The 6,428-nt window shown below is 33.7% G+C and overlaps 1 pseudogene; it reads left to right on the top strand.

Moving 5' to 3' along the window:
* Nucleotides 1-5,675: 5,675 nt before the first annotated feature.
* On the top strand, nt 5,676-6,050 carry LOC149248869 (D-3-phosphoglycerate dehydrogenase 3, chloroplastic pseudogene; annotated as a pseudogene).
* The last annotated feature ends 378 nt before the right edge of the window (nt 6,051-6,428 follow it).

Genomic DNA, 6,428 nt, shown 5'->3' with positions numbered 1-6,428 from the left:
TTCAGTCTCAGCTAAACATGTATGTCGGTCTCATGAATGTCGATTTGGTTCAAGTGTCAGTCTTTTGTAATTTTGGAGATGATTATTCCTGAGCTTACTGTCAGTCCTTCGACAAGAATCACAGGGCTTCGACTCTGTTGTAACACTGATGATGTAGTTTTTGCCTTTTTTGTAATATAATAGCATAGTCTTATTCAAAAAAAATAATAATAATAATAATAAAATTATAATTTAATTTAAATATTTTCATACAATAAATTTATTTTATATGATTTAAAATAAATTGAATTAATATAAAAAAAATAACATTAAAAATATTCATCAATTATTTTATTTTATTAAATATTTAGATTTTTTGATAAATGATAATAATAAAATCAAAAACAAATATTTTCACTACCAAATTACTTTAATTAATATTAATTATACCACATTACTTTAATTAATATTTTTAATTAATATTTTAATCCCTCCATGAAGACTCAGAGATATACATCTGCATGGCTAATTACTAGAATTTGCATTTTGAGTGGACAAGTTTCCCTTACGACGGGTGGCAGTGATTTCACTTGCAAAAAGTAAATTGGCATCGTTTGCTGCATTAAGCTATGGATTTGATGAATAATCATTATGCTCTGAGACTGTTAGAATGGATGTTCCTTTTCCTGTAACAAAATAGAGAATTTGCTAAAACAGTTTAGAATTATAAAACAAAAAGAGTTTTTTTTTTGGGTATAACTGGGAGATGAGTTGACAAGATCTTATAACAAAAATTTCGAAGTTCAAGTCCATAGGGAACTTGTTGAAACAGGTTAGGATTATAAAGTTATGGAAATATTCTCAAACTAAAAGAGTATTTGGAACGGTTGGAAGATGACTTGGGAAGGTTATGTGTTCTGGTTGACGGTAGAGAGAACTTCCATATGTGTGTGTGGGGGGATTATTGTAGAATTAAAGTTCTATATATTTTTTTTGTTGGGTTAACAAAAGCAGGTTGAAATGGTTAAATATTTTTGAAAAAAAGCAAGTTGAAATGGTTAAACATTTTTGAAAAAAAATAGATTACTACACAGTTAAGGTTATATTTTCAAATTCTATTTTTTTAATTGGGGGAGCAGCACTCTACACTTTAGTATGGGGTAGATCTCACTTAAAAACATAAATATAAATGTAAATTTAAAAGTAGACACATAAACATAAAGTAAGTATGGGTATATCTCACGTAAAAATGTAAATGTAAATGTAAAAAATCAATCTAATTATTATTATGTATAAACACAATATAAATTTAAGCTATTACTCCAGAGGTATGGTAAATAAATAAAAATATAAATAAACTAGAGGTATGGCAAAAAAATAAAACATATTTTTATATTTACTCCATAAACCTCTTTATATTTAAAAACACTCAAAAAAAAAGGTTTTATTTAGGTGAATTCTATGGGACAAATCATTATTAATACCATAGGCCAAATACCATATTTGCATCAAGAGACGCTCTACAACCCAATTTGGGGGTAGATCTCACTTGAACACCTAAATGTAAAGTAAGTATGGGGTATATCTCACTTAAAAACGTAAATGTAAAGGTAAAGGTAAAGGTAAAGGTAAAGGTAAAGGTAAATGTAAACACCTAAACTCCTAAACTTAAAGTATGTATGGGGTGGATCTCACTTAAAAAAGTAAATGTAAACATACACAAAAACACGTAAACATGTAACATGTAATGTTTAACATTTAGCATTTTTAGTCTAATGTCGATTCTATTTAAAAATCAATATAATTATTATTATGTATAAACACAATATAAATTTAAAATATAAACACTCAAAAAAGAGGTATGGTAAATAAATAAAAATATAAATAAATAAGAGGTATGGTAAATAAATAAAACATCTTCTTATATTTACTGAGGTATGGTAAATAAATATAAATATAAATAAACTAGAGTTATGGTAAATAAATAAAACATTTTTTTATATTTACTCCATAAACCACTTTATATTTACAAAAACTCAAAAAATAGGTTTTATTTAGGTGAAGCCTATGGGCCAAATATCATGGGACAAATTATTATTAATACCATGGGCAAAATACGATATTTATAAAAGAGTTATGGTAAATAAATAAATATAAAATAGGTATAAAGAGGTATGGTAAATAAATAAAAATATATCAAATAGGATTAGAAATCAACATCTAATTATATACCAAGTCTATGGACCAAATTATTATTAGCACCATGGGAAAAAAACATTATTAACCCTAATATTAATATTAAATTATTATTATTATTATTATTATTATTAAATCTAATATTCATATTATAATATTAATATTATTATATTTAATAACTTTGGATTAATACAATATTTTTATTTTATATTATAATATATATTAATATATCATGACATATATATTAACTCTAGATATATATGGGAGGGGAGATCAAAGACATAGAGTGATAGAGGTGGAGAGATAGGGGGAGTGACAAGGCAGACTTGGAGATAAACTAAAGGAAAGGGGAGAGAATGAATGAAGAGGGAGAGAGGGAGAGGAGTGAGAGAGCTAGAGAAGGGTAAGAGAGGGAGAGGGATACATAAAGATGGAGGTGGGACAGAGAGAAGGAGAGAGGGAGGGAGATAGTGAGAGGATTAGAGGGCACAGAGAGAGAGAGAGAGAGATGGGGTAAGAGAGAGGGAGGTTGGAGAGAAAGGGAGAGAGAGGAAGGACGAGAGAGAGGAATTGAGTGAGAGGAGGAGAGAGGGAGGGATAGAGAGATGGAGTTGGAGGGGGGGAGAGGGAGGGAATAAGAAATACATAGAGAGTGAGAAGCAGAGAGAGAGTGTGTGACAAGAGAGAGATGGAGATAGATTGTATGTTAAGGGGTGAGATAAATAGACAAAGAAGGAGAGATGGACACAAGGGGGGAGAAGGAGAAAGGGAGGGATATAGTAACATAGTTGGAGAGAGAGAATGATAGGGGAAGAGAGAGGATTAGAGGGAAAATAGAGAGAGGGAGAGAGGCAAGAAAGAAAGGGAGAGAGAGGAAGGATGAGAGGGAGTAAGATAGTGATAGGGGAAGAGAAAGGATTGGAGGGGAGAGAGAGTGAGTGATGGGGGAAGAGAGAGGGAGGTATGAGAGAAAGGGAGAGAGGGGAAGGATGAGAGAGAGGAGGAGAGAGGGATGGATAGAGAGATGGAGTTGGAGGGGGGGAGAGGGAGGGAAGAAGACACAGAGAGTGAGAAGTGGAGAGATGGAGAGAGAGTGTGTATGTTTGGGGTGAGATAGTGAGACAAAGAAGAAGAGATGGAGAGAAGGGGGGGGAGGATAGAGATAGGCATATAGTAATAGAATTGGAGGGTGAAGAGAGATGGGAGAGAGAGGGAGGTAAGAAGAAATACATAGAGAGATAAAGGTGGAGAGAGAGAGAGGGATTGATAAGGAAGATGGAGAGAGACGAAGATAGGACAGTAGGAGGGAAGAGAGATAGAAGTGGAGGAGAGGGAGAGAAGGGGAAGAGAGAGAGAGGAGGAGGAGGAGGGAGTGATAGATAGATAGATAGATTGAATAAAGAGAGTGTATGTGTTTGGGGTGATATAGAGAGACAAAGGGAGATGGATATATAGATGGAAGGTGAAGAGAGGGAAGAAGAGAGAGATGGAGATAAGGAGGGAGGGACAGAGATATTGATAGATATGGAGTGAGAGAGCATGTGAGTTTGGGGGGTGAGATACAGACACAAAGAAAGGGATATGGAGGGAGATATATATATATATATATATATATATATATATATAGATATATATATATATATATATATATCATGGAGGGGGGAGCTCATTGATTTTAGTGTAGATGTTGATTTCCAATGATATTTGAGTACTTGAACTATATGCGTTTATTATAGTGTAGATGGTGATTTCTAATTTCTTGCACTAGATGCATCAATTTCAATTTAGATGTTGATTTATTATTATATTTGATTTCATGCACTACATGAATTGATTTCAATGTAGATGATTCCTAATCATATTTGATTGCTTGCACTAAATGCATTTATTTCAATGTAGATGGTGATTTCTAATCCTATTTGATTTCTTGCACTAGATGCATTGAGTTCAATGTTGATGTTAGTTTCTAATCCTATTTTCTTACTTGCACTAGATGCATTGATTTGAGTGTATATGTTGGTTTCTAATCCTATTTTCTTACTTGCACCAGATGCATTGATTTGAGTGTAGATGTTGATTTCTAATCCTATTTGATTACTTGCATTAGATGTGTTGATTTCAATGCAGATGCTGTTTTCTAATATTATTTGATTGCTTGCATTAAATGCATTGATTTCAATGTAGATTTTGATTTTTTATTTGATGTAATTGGATGTATGATGGTACATTAATTTTAAAGTGATTGGATTAACAGTGTGCATTGATTTCAGTGTAAGCACAAAAAATTATTGACAATGTACATTGATTTTTGTGTTATAGTAATTCAACCTATTAACATTGGAGAGCAAGAGAAACATGTATGATGTTTACTACAATAGCTCGAGCTAAAGATTTAAAAGGTTTACAATTTCAACTATCCTTTTCATATAATTGATATGAAAAGATGACAAAACTAACAAGGGTGACAATAAGAATAGTACAAGAAAATATTTTGAAATTGATCACAATGAAGAATTTTTGTAATTGGCTACATTCTTATTGTTCACATTTTCTATCATTAAACACTGTTACATTATCACTTTGTATTCAAATTTTTCATTTCATCATTTTTCATCATTAAAGTTATTAACAATATTTATCACCTCAACAAACTGAAATAACTAAGAAAATTTAAAATTAAAATGACCAGATAAATCTCAGACATATTTATCATATTTAAAATGATTATATTAATATTATATGTATTTAAATATTATTGATAAAATTAATCATATGTTCAATAGAATTTCCTTGGTCGCACACGACTGAAACCAACCTAGATACATATTAACTCTAGATCTATCAAGCGCTAAAAGGGATCAAATCCCTTGAGTTGCAAACCTTTCCTCAAGTTTTGCACTCAAAAAAGAGGTTTTCACCTCGAGATATTTGATCCCTCTTAGTGCTTGATAGATCGAGAATTAAATCGATCTAGGCTGGTTTATTTATTTTATTGTCATGAATTTTATTTGATTATGGAATACATTATGTTAAATCAATTCAATCTAAGGTTATCTCCCTTTAGACAACCACAAAATTAACATCACATGCTCTTGCTTTATTTTATAATCCATTTTTATGTTCCTTCATTGTATTAACTTGATTTTTCCTTTTTCATGTCATTTGTATTACCACCTCTAGGTTAAAAAAGGAAATATGCTTCTTCTTTTACTAAGTTTTTTTCTAACTCCCTCTTATTGAAATGTGGAAGATTAATCCATCTTTCAATTAAAAATTTGGTTAAGAATGAGAATTTTCTCTTCCTTTACCAACTTTTTTTACCCCTCTAATTAAAATATGGAAGATTAATCCATATTTTATTAAAAACCTTGTTCTATTAATATATGTTATTGGTTGATAACATAATGCACGAGAAGATAACATTATTGTCCTTACGAAGAAACCGCTGGAGAGAGGAAAACCCTAGGACGAGGTCTAAGGTTCGAAACTTGGTAGTGGCCATGCTGAATAGCAATCGCCAGAAGCCGACTGTTCTGGTGGCTGAGAAGCTCGGGGAGGCAGGACTGAAGGTGCTTCCAACCTTGGCCAATGCGGATTTCTCGCATGATCTCACGCACGAGGAGCTGTGCACCAAGACCTCGCTCGGCGATGCGCTCATTGTGAAGAGCAGCACCAAGATCACGCGCCAGGTCCTTGAATCCTCCCGCGGCTGGCTCAAGGTCATCGGAAGGGCTAGAGTCGGGATCGACAATGTAAATCTACATGCGGCAGCTGAGTACGGTTGTTTGGTCGTCAATGCTCCCACTGCTAACACCGTGGCCACCGCCAAGCATGCGATTTCTCTCTTGGCTACCATGGCATGCAATGTGCCCTAGGCAGATGCTTCCATGAAACAAGGTCTGACACCCCCGATGGAAAAACGCCCTGGAAGATCTGCTCTCGGAAGCACAAGAAGCCCTGGCACTGGGTCTAGGCACTTCATTGACTCTTTTCAGATTCAAATTTCTCAGCCTACAGGCAGAACCATCCTACAATGGGTCAGTTCTTCAGATCTGGTGCTGGATCTCAAACTGGATCTAGAACAGTGGATCAGGATCCCTTCAGACCTTCAGAGACTTCTCTTTCAAGGTAAACAACTTGAAGACCTTCTTCCCCTCTCTTCTTACAGCATTTCTAGGAACAGCTCTTTGGTGTTAACCCTTCGTTTGAGAGGAGGTGCAGCGGGACAGTCATCCTCTACTCGTCCCTTCTCA

Source organism: Pinus tabuliformis, chromosome 7 (assembly GCF_031772625.1).
Source record: "Pinus tabuliformis cultivar Carrire ecotype Pingquan chromosome 7, CPIR1, whole genome shotgun sequence".
Classification (NCBI taxonomy): Eukaryota; Viridiplantae; Streptophyta; class Pinopsida; order Pinales; family Pinaceae; genus Pinus; species Pinus tabuliformis.
This window is presented reverse-complemented; position numbering and strand designations above follow the sequence as displayed.